We start from the raw sequence: 17,223 nt of genomic DNA, 5'->3' as shown, positions 1-17,223 counted from the left end.
TGGTAAAGCAGGAAGACTTGAATCTCAGAAGATATGGTTCATGTCCCACATTTTCCACTTACAGGCTCTATGACTTCAGCCTCTGTTTTCCATCTGTAAAATGGGGATAATAATTCCCACTCTAAAAAAACTGCCAGGGTGAGCATACACTTCCAATGAACAACCTATGTGAAAGCCCGCTATTAACTAATACACTTGACAAATGGAGCGGGGTGGGAAGGGAACCAGTGCACACTGAAATCCTGCTATGTACCACGTCACAAGCAGATCCTGAGATGAAGATTCCTGTGAAAGTGAGGGGTTACAAAATTTCTCCTGGGAGAACCCACTAAGGGAGTCGGGGAAGTAAGACAGGGAAGGGGAAGAAGCCGCACACTGATACCATTACAGGTGAAGTCTCAGCACCGCCTGGTCCTGCAGGGAGCTCTAGAGGGTAGGTTATACCGCCAAGCTTGCTCGACCTCGAATCAAGGGAGTTAGGTTTCCATACTCCTGCCTCTGTTGGTCATTGCTCATAGGCCACTCTGAGTACACTTCCTGCTCTCAGCACCTCTTGGGTGAAGTTACTGCAATAGCCTAAAAGTGGTCCTCTCAAGAAGCTTGCAACTTTGAGATATTAGGAGAGAAGCCAACAGAAGCCGGGATGGACACACAGAACTCATAAAGGAGATCCAAGGGGATCCAAAGCAGAGAACTGATAGTGTCCACTAGACAGATCCTCAGTATATATGTTCTCCTTTAATAAATACTCAGCTCGGGCTTCCCTGGTGGCGCAGTGGTTGAGAGTCCACCTGCCGATGCAGGGGACATGGGTTCATGCCCCGGTCCGGGAAGATCCCACATGCCGCGGAGCGGCTGGGCCCGTGAGCCGTGGCCGCTGAGCCTGCGCGTCCAGAGCCTGTGCGCCACAACGGGAGAGGCCACAACGGTGAGAGGCTCGCGTACCGCAAATAAATAAATAAATAAATAAATAAATACTCAACTCAATGAGGAGGATATTATTACCCCACTTAACAGATGAGGACACTAAGACTCAGAAAAGTAACTCACTCAGAGATCATATCTGTATCTACCTCCAAAGCCAGGCTCTCACTGTATTGATTTTACTCTCCTTTCCCTCTGCTTCATCCTCCAGATCCTTCATGGCATTGGTCACCTTGGCCCTGCTCTCCTTCAGGGCGGCATTCAGTTTGCTTATTCCATCAACATCACCAAGGGTCAAGGTACTCATGGAAAGGGAAGAAACGGAGATAGCAGTGTTGATGGTGGAGATCACGGCAGTGGTAATGATGAAAACAGTGGTAATTCTGATGGTGATAATACTGGCTGTGGGAGTAGAGGTATTGGGGTGGGGTGGTAGAGGTGGTGAGAGCAATGGAGATGGTGTTGGTGTTAGTGCAGTGGTTAGTAGTGGTGGTGGCATAGTGGTAGGGGTGATGATGGTGGTGATGATAATCATGGTTGTGGCCATGGTAGTACCAACATGGTGGAGGTAGCAGAGGTGATGAGAGTGGTGGTGATAGAAGTGATGATGGTGGTGGTGGAGGTGGTGGTGGTAATAATAATGGCAATAATGGCAGTGATGTTATGATGGTGGATACACTGTTTGGGCAGTGATAGCACTGTTGTTATTAGTGATGCCTCGACTGTCCAAAAAGATAGAAGTCAACCCTTGCCTCCCTGGCTGCATTAGAAAATGGCGCCAGTGGGTCCCTACCTGGTGGCCACAGGAAGGCAGAGAAGCCTTCTAAGGGATCGGGGCTAGAAGGAGAACACAGTCTGCCATGATGAGGCTAAGACTGTCCCCCTCAACAGAGCCAGAAGTCTGCGGAGGGGCAGAGGATGACAGAGCCAGCAAGACAGCACAGCAAGTCAGTCACATCATATTTCAGTAACAGCGTGTAACTGCTTGTTAGCAGAGATCTGCTTTCCAACGGCAAATAATAAAATTATGCTTTTTGTGGAGCTAATGAAATGCAAATTGAAGTTGGATGCACATTAATGCAAAGAGTTGAATATCCATTTAATCAGCTCCTCCCTGCAGGGGCCAATGATAAAAATGACAGAGGAATTGCATTGCTAATTCTGGCCTGTCACATCTTATACGCTCCTACCTTGTAAACCCACTACTCCTGTGGCCGACACCTGCCTGCAGGGCCCCAGGTTTATGGATCTGGGTTCTGGGAGCCTGGGAAACCCTTTGGGGGAAAGGGATTAGGTGATTTGGTCCGGAGCGGGAGTAGGGAGGCCTGGGGGGGGAGTACAATGAAATAGATGAGATCTCTCCTATATTCCCAAAATAAACTGCCACTATACTCTCCTCTGTCCCCCACCAGGCCAGCCTCTCTCCTATGGGGGTGGGTGGGATGATGGTCAGAGTACTTCTTCCTGTGGTAGCAATCAGACATCAATGGTATCATACTGACAGCTAACACGTATCAACTGTTCACTCTGTGCCAGCTACCATGCGTAATTTACATGCATCTGCTCATTCAGTCAGCACCCGTAAGGTGGGTACAGTTACTCCTGTTTACAGACAAGGAAACTGAGGCTCAGAGAAGTGAAGCGGCTTGCCAAAGGACACACAGCTAGTAAGGGATTTGAACCCAGACGCTATGACTCTGAAGGCCATATTCTTTACTATAGTACCCTGTTTCCTTTGAAGAAAGTGACACTGGGGAAATAGTCCAGGGCAGACTGCCCGATGCTTGGTGTCCAACAATAGAGAGGAGCTTGGAGGAAGGAGAGGTGGTCAGGAGTGGAGCTGAAGGAGGTAAGACTAGTGCTGGGGAGTAAAAGACAGGAAGCATCTACCTAAATTGTAAGAGGGGCTGGAGGCCATTTCTACCTGGCTCTGAGAGCTGCCCAAACCAGCGACTTCGGGGCAGAGGAAGGGACCCAGCCTGTCTGGAGCTAGCAGAGAGGAATCAGGCCAGACGTGCACTCAAGTAAGCCCAGGAGAAAGGCAGTTGGCGCTGATCTGCGAATCAGTGATTCCAGGGACAGCGAGGAAGACAGGTTGGAGAGGACAGAAGGAGCAGTGAGGGCCGGCTACGGCGGCAGAGGCCAGAGGTGGTGGGCTGGAGGTGGGGTCCATCTGGGCGCATCCTGTCTGGGCCTCCACTCTGTCATGCCGGAGGAGGGCAAGAAAACGTTCAGGCCTTGGGGTCCTCCCCCTGCCTCTTCACCAGCACTGAGAACAGCTTTGGTGGGCTCTGAGGGGCTCTAGTAGACACGTGTAAGTGCACCCAAATGACGTTGTGACAAGGGGGTCCTTAACCTTCCTAGAAGCCCTGGAGGTAGGGGTGGGGGCAGGCATGCTGGGGAGCGACACACGCTGCCTTCACAAGCCTCTGCCATGACAACCTGTCTCCGGATCTTGATCGGGCCTGACAGGCTCCTTCCAGCTGTCACACCGCTATTCTGGCAGGATTTACCCATAGTCTGGCCTGTGACAGGACACAGATGAGGAGGCGAGAGCTCCCAGCTCTGCTGGAAACAAGGACCGGAGTGAGCCCGCCCCACCAGCTAAAGGGGAGACGCCAGGTCCTCCGAGCCACCCTCCCAGCCCAACTCTGTCATGGCCACACTGATGCCACTCACCGTTCTTATTCCTGCCATTTATTGAGCACCTACTGTGTGCCGGGCACTGTACACTCGGCACTCTGTTGCGTCATGACAACGGCAACCCTCTCAGAAAGGGATTCTTACTGAGCCCATTTTACGACGTAGAAACACAGGCCACCAAATTCACCAAGAAGACAATTCCACTGATTCCAAAGGTCTGTGCTGTGTCACGCTGTGCTCAGCCCTGGGCCACGCCCTGAGGGGAGCCACAGCAGAAGGAGGCATAGTCCCTGCTCTCAGAGACCTTGTGGGTTTATCCGGGGTGACTGTCTTTCAAAAGAGTGAATCTCTCCCACGTGCACAGCTCAGAAAACAACGCTCAGAGCTACATGCTCACTAGGCTACTGTTGGTGTAAAGCAGACAGAAATGAATATACGCTTGTGCTTGCTTTAATGTAAACACATTAAAAAGAAACTCTCTGGGACATGAGAAGTTGGCAGTGATGTCTAGCTGGGAAGAAGGAATGCATAGATGGGGGTGGGGGGCCAGAGGAGGTTTTTACTCTACCATCCTTTCGTTTTATTTTTATTTTTGAATACACAAATATACCAGCTACACAAACTTTTAAATGGAGTTTTTAACTAAAAAGGTTAAGCATCCTTTCACATAACGTCCACAACAGGGCCGTGGTGGGGGCATTCACAGCAAAGGAGCCCGAAGCTCAGAAAGGTTGGACTGTGGGTCAGGCAGCTGGTCAGCAGCCTCATTCCACAAGCAACTGGTCTTAGTGCAGTGCCCAGTGGGGCCAGGTACAGAGTAGTTCTCAGTAAAGAAGACGTCATCCCTCTCCCCAGGACATCAGGTGGGAGGACCACGGTAAAGTAATCTTGCTCCGCTCAAAAAGCGCAAAGGAAAAAGAGCTAAACCTCAGAGCCTGCAAGGTTTGGCCAGAAGGGCCCTCGGTAGGAAGGGAGGCTGGGCCAGGGCACACAGACACTGCCACCTTGAGACCCAGCTTCCGGGGGGAGGTCTGACCTCAGCTCCCACTGCCTCCCCAAGAGACACCTCGGCCTCGCTTAGCGCTGGCGAGACCAACGTAACTCCCCAAAAAGCCCCACTGAGGGCATGAAGGGCACCGAGACCAGGAGAGAGAGGTTCTGCTACTGGGAACTTGTTTCCAGCTATCCCATCCGCATGCCTGCTGGCCTGTCCACCTTGGCCATGTCCTGACTGCCACCTGGCATCCTCGCCAGCCCACCCACCAGGAACTGCCCTGACTCCCTGCTCCCAGGTCAGGCTTCTGAGGCTCGTCTCCAGGGAAAACGCACCAATCAGGGTCTGGGGTTCTGCCTGGGTGTGGCTTCCCCTCATAGGCCCACACCCACCCACCCCCTAAGGCCAGGCGGTGACAAGTGCTAACTTACAGGAGTCACATGTGGGCAGTATGGGCAGGGCAGGGGTCACTCCCTCTGGGGACACAATGCCTTTGAGTCTGTAATTTATTTTTTTGGCCGTGCCACGTGGCTTGCGGGACCTCTGTTCCCCACCAGGGATTGAACCCGGGCCCACGACGGTGAAAGCATCAAGTCCTAACCGCTGGACCTCCAGGGAACTCCCTTGAGTCTACCTTTGATGTGCCCAAGTGTGATAAGACAGACGTTGAGCTGGGGAACAAGGCAGATGAGAAGGGAGAAAGGTTTTCACAGAAGTTTTGAGCTGGGACTTCTCCACCAACGTTCTAGATCCTGGCCTGTGATTGGGGCTCATGAGATGTATGAAACAGTGCTCCCCAGGGCTAGGGGAGACTGGAGTGAAAACGATACATGCAAAAGAGTGTCATAAGTACATGAGAAGAGCAAGGGAATGGTGACCCCTGGGGATGTCAGGGGGATCTTCCTGAAGGAAGGACGAATAGAGGTGCATTCACCAGGCAGAACAGTGAGGAGGAAACCTCCAGACAAAGGAAACACGCTTCCTTTCACTGTGATTGTCAAGACCAGGTCTGCACCAGAGAAGCAACACTGTCCACTGTTTATGCAGTGAAGATGTTCCGTATCTGTGCAGCCTAGCATGGTATCCACTAGCTGTGTGCAGCTCTAGAGCACTTGAAATGTGGCTAGTACACCTGAGGAACTGAAGGTTTACACTTTTTAAGTTTTAATTCATTTAAATGTAAATAGCCACACTATTTAGTGGCTAGTGGCTACCATATTGAACATCGAGGTTTTGAAGTTTCCAGAAGAATCAAGGCAAGAAAAGCTGCTGGTGCCCACTAGTCACTTGTTGGCTGTGTCACAAAAAGAAGAAATCTCTGAGAATTGAGGCTGTCAAGGAAAAGCCTAGTCAAGGAGAGAAGGTGAGCATCAGTGAAGTTCTAGACGTCAAACCAAGGTTGGGGTCAAGCTCACCTCACACACCCAAGCCGAACATGGGCCATCTGGTTTCCGTGAAGCCAAGGACAGTGGCTCTCCCTGAAACCATCAGTCAGCTGAGTTTGGGGTAGTCTGAATTGTCTTTGTTTGGGGCTGTTTGTTTTGAGTGGTGTCATTATTTTATTTTTAAATTACCTATAATGCACCCGTTAAAAATTCCCTAATTACAGATAGGATAAATACATAATTGCAGACTTTTTAAAAGCACGTATTATTTACTCAATGCTCCATAATTACGGTCTTTTCCATGAAAGGTATTATTTCCTGGATGGTCCGTAATCGCTTCTTTGAAGGCGGCTGTGGAAGGCCGAACTGTTCCTGAGATTCAGTTCACAGGTCACTGGTCCCCTCCCATCAGGCAATTTATGAGCCCCCAAGGCCAGCTGTCAGAGCCCAGCAGGCCTGCACCCCCTGGAAGGACTGTGCTCAGCTACTGCACCAGCAGATCGCTCCACCACAAGCACAGGCCAGGCTGAAGACGGGTGGGGTTTGGGGTTTGAGGTTGAGGTCTCCTGTTTCTCTTTTGATTCTTCTGCTAACAGGCAAGATGGTTAGTGGTCGTGAGCTCAGACTTAGGCTTAGGCTGGTAGCCTGGTGTGTCTCCCAGCTCATCACTGACTCACTCTGCAACTTGAGAAAAGGGACCTAGTTCAGGTTATACGAAGCAGCCCCTGAGCTCAGGATTTGGGCGAGGTCATCCCAGGAAGTTCAGGTGAGGGAGTGGGAAAGTGTGACAGCAAAGAGGGAAAAGCCTTATGCGTGTGCATTTGTTCCTACTGTCACGCACACCTTGAGAAACTATAGAAGACACCTCAGAATTGTCCCCTGAGGGCCAAGGAAGCTGGGGTGTTTATCCACCAACTCTTGAGGGTTGTCACCAGGCACATTAACTTCCAGGCACTCTCAGGCTGCCCTGCACATAGGTAACTTGACACAGGAAGCTATTGGCATGTACAGCCACTGTCCACCAAGGCTGCAGGCAACCTCCAGGAAGGACAAAAGGGTCGTGGACAGGCCTGAAGAGTATCTGCTAAAACAAGTTACTTATCCTCTCTCTGCCTCAGCTTTCTCATCTGCCAATGCAAATCAAAATAGTACTTACCACTTAGATTATGGGGGAGAAAAGGTAAGGTTGGATAAATGGAAGTTACTACTGAATAAACAGAAGTTGCTATTATCGTGAGCAACTGCGGACAAGGCTTTTGCTCGGTCCTGGCGTGCTTTCTCCAGGCCTCCATCTGAACTGCCCTTGGCAGCCTAGGTGGCAGCCAGCACCAACTCAGAGAGGCTTTCAGGACTAGGCAAAGACTTATCTCAGGGCCTGCAAAGCCGAACCTGGTGTGATGGCAGATCCTTTGCCACACTGCTCTTTTTTGTTTTTTGCGGTACGCGGACCTCTCACTGTTGTGGCCTCTCCCGTTGCGGAGCACAGGCTCCGGACGCGCAGGCTGAGCGGCCATGGCTCACAGGCCCAGCCGCTCCATGGCATGTGGGATCCTCCCGGACCAGGGCACAAACCCGTCCCCTGCATTGGCAGGCAGACTCTCAACCACTGCGCCACCAGGGAAGCCTAAGTCAGACACTGTTGGCTAATTCATCATTCCACTCCCTCCTTTATCCCTATACACCTCTAGTTGGCCCAAGAATGAGTGGTTCAGAAAGCAGAATCTGGGTTAGGCTCAGCCAATCACAGTAATTCCATTCTCCTCTCCCCCAAGTGGTTAGTTTACTCATTTGATCCATTTCTAGCCAATGAGAAACCAAGAAAGTCATTTGGGAAAACTTTCTTTTCTCAAAAAAAAAAAAAAGATATTCTCTCTTCTGGCTCTGGATAGTGTTGTATGAGGAGTGATGCTTGATGCAGCTGCAGCCATCTCGCACCATGAGGCTACAAACCTGAGGACAAAGAAGTCAGAGGCAGAGTGACAATGGGAAAAATGACAGAATGACAATGGCAGAGCAGATAATGGAAAAATTCAATGCCTGCTCACGTCACTGAGTCCCCATATTGATGAGCCTCAGAACCATCCTAGCTCTGCCATAAATAACAATCAGTGCTTATGTACCACTTATCACGAGCCAGGAGCTGTTCTAATCACTTTGCATTTATTAACCCATTTAATCCTCACAACAGCCCACTGAGGAAGGGACTACTGGTAGCATCATTTACAGAAGTGAAAACTGAGGCCCAGAAAGATTAAGTAACTAGTTCAAGGTCATAAAGCTAGCAATTATTCTTCCTTATGCAGTCTGGCTTTGGGCTCTGAACTCTTTCTGGTTACAGTAGATGCTGCTACCACTCTACTATTCTTGTAATGTGCAAAAATAAATTTCTCTATCCTTTAAGCCATCTTACTTGGTTCTCCTGTTAAATGCAGCTGAAAGTATCCTAATTGCTACTACACCTCATTGGGATGAGGAGAAAAAAAGAAAGAAAGAAAGAAACCCAAAATTTTAAATTAAAGGGGCCAGGATAAGTCTCTGATATGTTTATCAAGAAAGTGGTACCTGGGAGTTTGTGTCTCATGCACTCCACTGGCGGGACCCTCCCTTTGTGATGGTAACATGAGTGACAAAGTACTATTGTCACTATGAGGCCAGCTTTGCTATGAGTCAAAATCTGGGCTCACCACTTACGTAGTTCATCTCATTTAATCCTCAAGATGACTCGGCAAGGCAGGTGCTACCACTCCAAGCTCACAAATTAGGAGGTCATAATAATACTACCTAGCATGTATTGAGTTCTTACTCTGTGCCAACCACCAGGCTCGGCACTTTCCAGACCTTTTCTCACTTAATCTTCTCAACAATCCAATAAAGCTATCATCATTTTACAAAGGAGGAAATCAAAGGCTCAGAGAAGCTAAGTATCATGTCCAAGGTCACAAGATGAGAGGGAAAGCTACAAGTCATACTTGACCTCCCTCACTCTCAGCTAGGCAGGCTGGGGGTCTGCAACAGGGAGGAAAGGCATGGCCAGAGAACCAGCCACCACCAGCCGAGAAATGGTCAGGGAGCTCAGCCAGCAGGGGCCCAAGTGGCCCTGAGTCCAGAGTGATGGCCATCAGTTACAAGGAGGAAAGAAAGAGAACTTGGTATTAACTGGTATGGCCAACAATGAGGAGGGGTGAACTCCCCATCGCCAGAAGTATTCAAATGAAGGCTGGGTAAGGATTTGTGCCAGGAGTAGGAGGGTCTCCAAGAGACAGGGATTTTAGCATTCTAGAATTCTGTCCATGTCCCATGTCCAAAGTCATAGAGACCTTGCAGCCTGTGTGTTGCCTGCTTATTCTAGAGGAAGGCCACAGAAGGAGCACTGAACCAGGAGTCCAGCAATCTGGGATTTGCCACTCTGACACTCCCTGGCTCAGGGTTTCCAGACCTCTTCGTGTTGCCTTACTGAGTGCCCATCTGGGCACAGTGCCAGGCGTGGCTTTCTGCTGGTACAACAAAGTACAAGAATAAGCTCGAACCTCAAGGGGATTACCATTTAAACACCAGCCTGCAGGGTTTCCAGAGAAAGCCATCTACTAGCTAGCAAGCCCTCCCAACCCTGTCTGGGTCTTCAGGCTTGTGAGGGCTGCTCAGGGGTAGAGAGCAGTCATCTTCACCTTGGCTACTCCTCAGGAGGAATCTGAGGCAATTCTCTATTCCAGCCTCAGTCTTCTCCTCTGTAAAATGAGGGTGTAAACAAGAAGTTCCTAAGGTCATTTCCGGTTCTGCAGTGAAGGATGCCAGAGGTCTACACGGAGTTGCCATATGGTCCCAGACCTTGGGAGAGGGTGAGTACTTCCCTGGCTTCTAAGAGCACACTCTGGGGAGTGGAAAATCATGGGGTCCCCCTGGGCTTTGTCAATCCTTTGTACTCACAAATGGTCTCCAAGACTCACCCAGGAAAATAAGTTTTAAGGTGGTCAGGTTCACTCTTCAACTTCATCACTCTCTCTCTTAGGAAGGCAGCACAGACACAGAAGGACCCAGATTAAGGTCCCTGGCCCCAGCCCTTCCTGGGTATATAATCCTGGGCAAGTCTATGTAAGACAAAGGTAACTTTGGTTTCTCATCTTTGAAATGGGAATATAATATCACATTATCCCACTGATGGGAGGACGAAATAAGGTATTAAAGGATCTGACACAGTATACAAAGCACACAGCTGGTACTCAGTAAATGCCCATTTTCTGCCCACAGGCAAGGGCACAGCTCCCCCCTTCTCCCCACGGCGAAGGGCAGCTGGCCTATGGGCAGCTGCAGGGCCTGCTTTGCTGCTGGCCAGGACGGAGGTGACATCCCTGCCCCCAGAGGCAGGACTCCCGCAGTGGGGGAGCCGACTGGGATGCGGCACGTTCTCAGGCCAGATAAAGGACAAAGGGGGGTCCAAGGCAGAGCTGCATCAGCAGTTAGGAAGGGCAGTGCTGCGACAGTGACACAGCACAGCCCACTCTTCTGAGCAATGCCCAAAACAAAAACACACTTGGCCAGAAGAGTGTGCACCACCTAACAATGAGCAAGAATGGCTGCAAGGCCCCCAGACCTCTTCCTGACAAATCCTGGACTCCAAATCACAGGAAGATGAGGACAACTATGGAGAGAGGCACGGAGAAGGGACAGTGAAACGGGGTGCTGGGGTTCATTCAACAGTGATGGAGGACCTGCTCTACTGAAAGAAACACAGCCTTCTAGGAGCTCCCAGTCCAGGAGGGAAACAGGCATGAAAGCAAAGAATCCCAACTCAGGGTGATGAGAGGGAAGCCGGAGGCAAGCAGGAGGCACAGGAGACAGCAGGTGCCTGGGACGAGGAAGGGCTTCCCAGAAGCATGATGTCTGAGGGTGACTATGTGAAAAGGCCAAGAAGAAAGGGGAAGGAAAAAGAGAGAGCAAGCCAGACGCATCGCAGCCAAGCCGTGAGCGGGCTGGCCTAGAGCCAGTCTCGGGATAAATCATGACTCAGTGCCTGGCTCCTACTATAAATCTGGGAGACAGGCGCACTCTGGAGGGCTGCTGCTCTCTGGGAAGGGCCCCAACTTTGTCACCAGCTAATAGGAAATGCAAACATGTCCGTTTGTGTGTGCAGAGATACGTAAGTCTTCACGCACACACACGCACACACACACGTACTCCAAAAAAGGGCACAGAGCAAAATGGCAATTCGCTGCCGATGGGTCTTTGTGATAAGAAGTCATGAACAGGAGGGGATTCATCTCTGTCTTCAAGGTACGAATTTCAGGGAACAGACCTGCCCAGTCCAGGCCCAAAGCCACCTCTCTCAGCAACAAGGTACGTTTTGTCCTTGTTGCTTCTCTTAAAGGGAGAGATGAGAGTGTGGGAGAACAGGAGAGTGGAGGCTTGCAGACCTCCACTGGAGGCAGACCACTGGGCTTCCAGCCTCAGCTTTTCTAAACTGTTTAGGTGATCTCCCCTATCTGGGCCTCAGTTTCTTCGTCTGTACATTAAGGATGTTAGTCTAGATCAGCAATGGCAAGGAGCTGTCATTTTACATACCAACCCTAATCAACTGGTAGTGGCTGCCTGGAGCACTCTGATGAGAAGGATCTGGGGTTTAAGCAGAGACATGATTGATTAGTGATGCCTGCCGTAAGCACAGATAGGAGTAGAGGTGGCATGTGTGCTACTTTCCATCCCTTGCCTCTTAAGCCTTGACATACCGTGAGTCTCTGATCTGACTTAAACTGGGCTTAAATGGAGCTCCAACCCGTGATGGGCCGGAACTAGCTCATACCCAATCAATCATAAGGGCCAACTGTGTATCTCTTCCCAACTCCACATTCAGTGACATCACATTGCTAACTTGAAATCAGCCAGGATGGGAGTATTTACACCGTGGAAACTGGCAAATTATACAAATCAAAGTGTTTTTACCCCCAGAGGACTTGTTGCTAAACATTTATTAGTACACCACTGGCTCTACCCCTCCCCACAGCCCTGGGCAGCTGTGGGGAAAAGAAAATCCAGGCAGTCCCTTCAGTCCTGAGAGCCGCGGATAACTCTTTTCCACTGGCGAGTGACTGGTACCTGCAAGTGCTAAAGTCCAGATCATTCTGTCAGAGACTCACAAGCCCCACAATCCACCTTATTCATGATCCTTGTTACTGCTTGTCTCAGTCCACTGGAGCTGCTATAACTGAATACCGCAGGCTTAGTGGCTTATAAATAACATTTATTTCTCACAGTTGGGAGGCGTGGGAAGTCCAAGATCAAGGCACCAGCACATTCAGTGTCTGGTGAGGGCCTGCTTTCAGGTTCACAGACAGCAGTCTTCTCCCTGTGTCCTTGCATGATGGAATGGGTGAGAGAGCTCTCTGGGGTCTCTGTTATAAGGTATTAATCCCATTCATAAGGGCTCTGGTCCCATGACCTAGTCAACTCCCAAAGGCCCCACAAACACTCAGTCCATAGCACTGCTCTTGCTGTACACACCTCCATTCAAGGGTCCACCCCATCTCCCTTGAAAGCATCCAGGCTCTCCTCTTCCAGGAAGCCTTCTCAGACTACTTTAGTTTGCAGTGAGCCCCCCACTGCAAGCTCTCATTTCACTTTCTGTGTTTGTTAGTTCTGGGACGAAAACTACCTCTCTGGAAAAGCTTCTGGGTTCAAAGCCTATGTCTCCTCCTTCTTCAGCACCCACTGTCAATGCCTCATGTTGGTCTGGCCACGGAACAGACGCCCAGGGAGACACCAGCTGTGTCATCCCCTGCCTAAGACCGAGCCCTGAAAAGCCCATAGCCATCATCCCAATCAGACTCTCATTTTCCAAATAGAGAAACTGAGGCCCAGAACAGCATGTACTGCCTGTTGACATCCGAGCAAACTCAAGAACCGAGGTTTCCAGACTCCCCACCACACTGCCTGAGGAGTCCCATTTACAGACGCAGAGACTGAGGCCCACACAGGGCAAGAGATATACCCAAGTTCATGGTGTGACCCAGTAGCAGAGCCAGGGTCCTAGGTCCCCAGCATCCCTGAGTGGGGCCATGCCCTCTACGCCAGTGCCCCCTGCCTCACCCTGCACTTGGCTCCCATCCTCCCTAACCAGGCCTTGACATGTTCAAGGCAGGGCACTGGGGCCCACTCCCACCTCTCTCTCCACCTGCAGCCCTGGAACCCAGCAGAGAGCAAGGCCCCATCTGGGGGCACAGGCTGCACTCGGGGCGCCTCCTCCCTGCTCTGTCTCCTCAAGCTGCTGCTCAACATGCACACGGGAACCTCAACACTGAGCGTATAGATTTCTCTTTGTCTTTGGTAGTAATTATTAGCTGTCTCGGCGGGTGAATGCAGGCAGAAACAAAGGCAGCAAGGGTTGTAAAACCTTTTATCTCGATCAAGCCGCATTATTTGATAAGGTGCTAAGCTAATAGCAACGCATGTCAAATTGTGTTTAGACAGATCGAGGGGCTGGGAATGGAGGGTATATTTGTCTCCGGAAACGTGCACCTGGAAGGATAAAAAGAAAGGCACACTGATATTCGGAGCCCATGCAGAATGCAGACAGCCCAGCCTCTGGGGCTCATGGCATACAGACTCCCTGGAAAGGGGATGAAACCAGAGGCTGGGGAGGGAGAGAGCAGGCCCACGTTGTGCTGATTCCCATTCAAGCCCACCTCAGGGCCTCTTTCCTGAGGCCCACGGGCCCACCCCCAGGGGTCAACAGGCAAAGGTGGGATTTGAATCCGGGCTCCCTGGTTCCCAAGCCAGAGCTCTTACCACAAGCATTTATTAAACCCCAAGCACGTAAATCTGTCCTGTGCATAACACTGACTCTCACAGACAGAACCTCTACCCACAGGATGTGGCTTGGACCATACAGGATTAGTACTGAATCGTGTGCAGCCTCCGGGGGAGGCTCACAAGGGCTAGAAAAGACAAGAAAGGTTTCCTGGAGGACGTGGAGTTTCAGATAGGCCTTGCAGGATGAGAACGGTTTGGAACAAGAACCTGGGGAGAGGCACCCTAACCACCAAGCTCCAAACCCCTTACTGTGAACTCCCGGGTCAATATTTGTCTGTCTCCCTGGATCCTGCCAGGCACCTCCTCTAATCTGCCTTTCCCAGTCCCTACAAGAGACCCTCATCGACCTCAAGATCCCCTGAGCACACCCATTGCTGGCCCCTCTGGGCCCTTTGTGGGCTGCAAGGTGGTAATAGAGCAAGACAAGAAGGGGACAATGCAGATGCCACAAATACTTCCCAAAGCCTTAGAAAAAATGCACGCCTTTGAACCAGTGTCTTTATGTCGAGGAATAGTCCCTAAAGAAATAATTAAGAATTGAGCTTCAAGGATGTCCACCACAGGATTGTTTACAATAGCAAAAAAGAAAAAAAAAAAAAGGATAGAAACAACCTTTAACATCTAACAATGCAGGGTGGGTTGGGTTGAGAAAAATACTCCGGACATTCACATGACACCATTAAGAAGTAATCAATTATCAGAGTCTTAGTTAGGGGGTCTCCCTGGAGCAGACCCAGGACTCGAATGCAGGTACACCTGAACGCGTGGGAGGCGAAAGTAGAGAAGTGGGGAGGTGAGACATGGAAGGCAGTAATGAGGGGTGTGTTTTCAAACCAGCCACCACGGTGGGTGGTGGGAGTCTAATTCCTCTGGGTAAACTCTGGGATCAACCTAAAACACTTACCTCAGAGTTGTCCTACCCAAAGGGTGAGGAAGCTGGAGTATTTATATACCGACTCCCTGCAAGTCATTGATCAAGGGCTGTTGGAGACAAAAGCATGCATTCCTGCCTGCCACAGGGCAGCTGAGGAGGCCCCTGCAGCAAGAGAAAGTCCTCAGGCCACAAAATGCAGGTGCCAGCAGGTGGAAGGAGGGCCAGCCGTTCACTGAAGTGACAGGGCCAAGGGGATGTGGGGAGGGCACAATCTGTGTTTCTTACACCGCAGCCCTCAAATTGGGAGAAGCCATGCTAAATGAAGACAAACTTGTTTCTTTACTTCAGGACATCTCTTGACATACTAGTGTGCATTAGTGAATTTCCAAGAGCTCAACAATACACCTGCCCTGATTTTTTTCCTCCCCAGACACACCTATGAATGTCTCACTGGACTTTAGTGCTGTCCAGAGCAGACTTTGGGAAATGCTGTCACAGCTGCCTTTTTATTAACATGGAGAAGTGAAGAAGGTAAGTTCCTATGGCAGTTGGTCCAAGATGCTCCCATTTTCTTAATGTGTGTGAAAAGAGAGTGACCAGCAAGTTCTCTTCTCAGCTTTGATCCTAGAAAAGTATTCTCACCTAGGGAGGCATGTTCAAGAGCATGGAAGGCAGCATTGCAATGGCAAAAAAAAAAAGTGGAAGCAATCTAAAAGCCCATCACCAGGGGGATGGCTAAATAAACTCTGATGTATCTGTGCTAAGGAATTCTACCCAGCAGTTAGAATGAACGAGTTAGAGCTGTAAGTAGTGACATGGAGAAAACTCCAAGACTAATAGTTAGGTGACAAAATCAAAGTGCAGAACAATACATACAGCATGATACCATTTCTGTTGAAGAAAAAAACATCTGAACACACTAAAAATAAAACCATGTATCTCTATATGTACAGATATAAATGCGTGTGTGCACTTAGAGAAAGATCAGGAACGATACACATCAAAATTATAACTGTGCCTCTGCGGGAAGGGAAGCTGGGAGGGAGGGGAGATGGTTAGTTTGGTCTGTATTGTGTGAATGTTTCTAACAAGAATGCATTCCTATATTTTATGTGTAATTAAAAATAAATGAAAACGTTTTAAAAAAGAAAAAGGGAAAGCCTGGCACTATATCCACCAAAATACCAAAATATTTACAGGGTTTATCTCTGAGTGCTAGGATTAGGGGTGTTTTTAATTTTCTTCTGTTTGCTTATCTGTATTTTTAAATTTTCTACAAAGAACATGCATGCTTTTGTAATAAGAGGAAAAAAACCTGAAGTAATGTTTAATTAAATACCTACTACACTAGCCTCTGGAGGGGAGAGCTGTCCCTGCCTCTGAGCAAGTTTTGTGTCTTCTTCTTTGCTTGCACCCCTCCCAAGCCATTTTGGACTTTGATTCCAGGGTTCCTAGACATTACATTCTGTGCTGACACCCAAAAGACTGAGGTGCAGGCTCTCCTAAGGGCCAGCTCTGTTCTTCCCTCTCTGTGCAACCTTGGGTCCCACGACACCCTCTCTGAGCCTCTGCTTCATCCCCTACCTAACAGGAGTCCTAAGACCCACCCTGCCTTCTCCACACTGCAGCCCAGGAGATGAGAGCTGGGCTCTTCTCGTTTAGAACCCTGTCTTTGTATGCAGGTCACCATTCCAATGGTTGGCAGAAGGAAGAATGACCTGACCGGAGCCATGACCGCCAAGTCCCAGGACCCTGGACCCTGCCGAGCAGGCTGTGAGCCAGTTTCGGGGAGTCCACAGAATTGAAAGTCAGGCTGCCTGGAGAAACGTGAAGGATGCAAATCAGACACGTGAGCGAGGCCCGGCTGGAAGAACTGTGTCTCCCTCAAAGTGGGGCTCTGAGTGTCAGATTTTCCACTCTATTTCTCTGTAGCATGTTCTGCACATCCCAGCACTAAAAATAACTGCAGCACATGAAGGGGTTGGGGGAGGCCCCAGAGTGGCTCCAAGAGCCGTTGGAGCTGGCTTAGCATGACAGCTCCCTTCATCTGGGCAGGCCCCCCGCTGCACAGACCCCTCCCCACGACCCTCTCCTCTCCCACCCTCACTCCCCAGACCCACAACTCCTTCCTCCCCTATGACGCCAGGGACCCTGGGAGCTGGCAGCCTGGAAATCACAGGGATGAAAACCCCCAAAGAGGTCATGTGTTTCCCCACCAGGAGGGGTGCAGCCACCCCTAAAGTCCCTAAGGACGATACAGAAGGTCCCCTAAGCCTAAGACTTGTCCCTGAACTCTAATCTGTCAAACGGCCCACAGTCTTCGCGAGCTGGAAAGCTATTCCTGAGTCCAGCTGGGGTCTCTGCTGCTCAGCTGAAGCCACTTCCTCTTGTTCCTATCTCTCCTAGGGATACATAAGGAGGGAAGTGCTGGTTCCAAGTTCAGCTCAAACTGAACATGGGACAGATGTATGGACCAGGGATGTGTACTGTCCCAAGTGCCTGGGACTCCGACACCAAGGCCAAGAGTGAGTCACCAGTCCCTCTGCACCTGAGCGTGAAACTCCAGCCATGTCAGCCAGTTGCGAGGTATCAAAATGCCTTTC

This window comes from Phocoena sinus, chromosome 16, assembly GCF_008692025.1.
Source record: "Phocoena sinus isolate mPhoSin1 chromosome 16, mPhoSin1.pri, whole genome shotgun sequence".
NCBI classification, from domain to species: Eukaryota; Metazoa; Chordata; class Mammalia; order Artiodactyla; family Phocoenidae; genus Phocoena; species Phocoena sinus.
Note: the sequence above shows the minus strand (reverse complement) of the source record.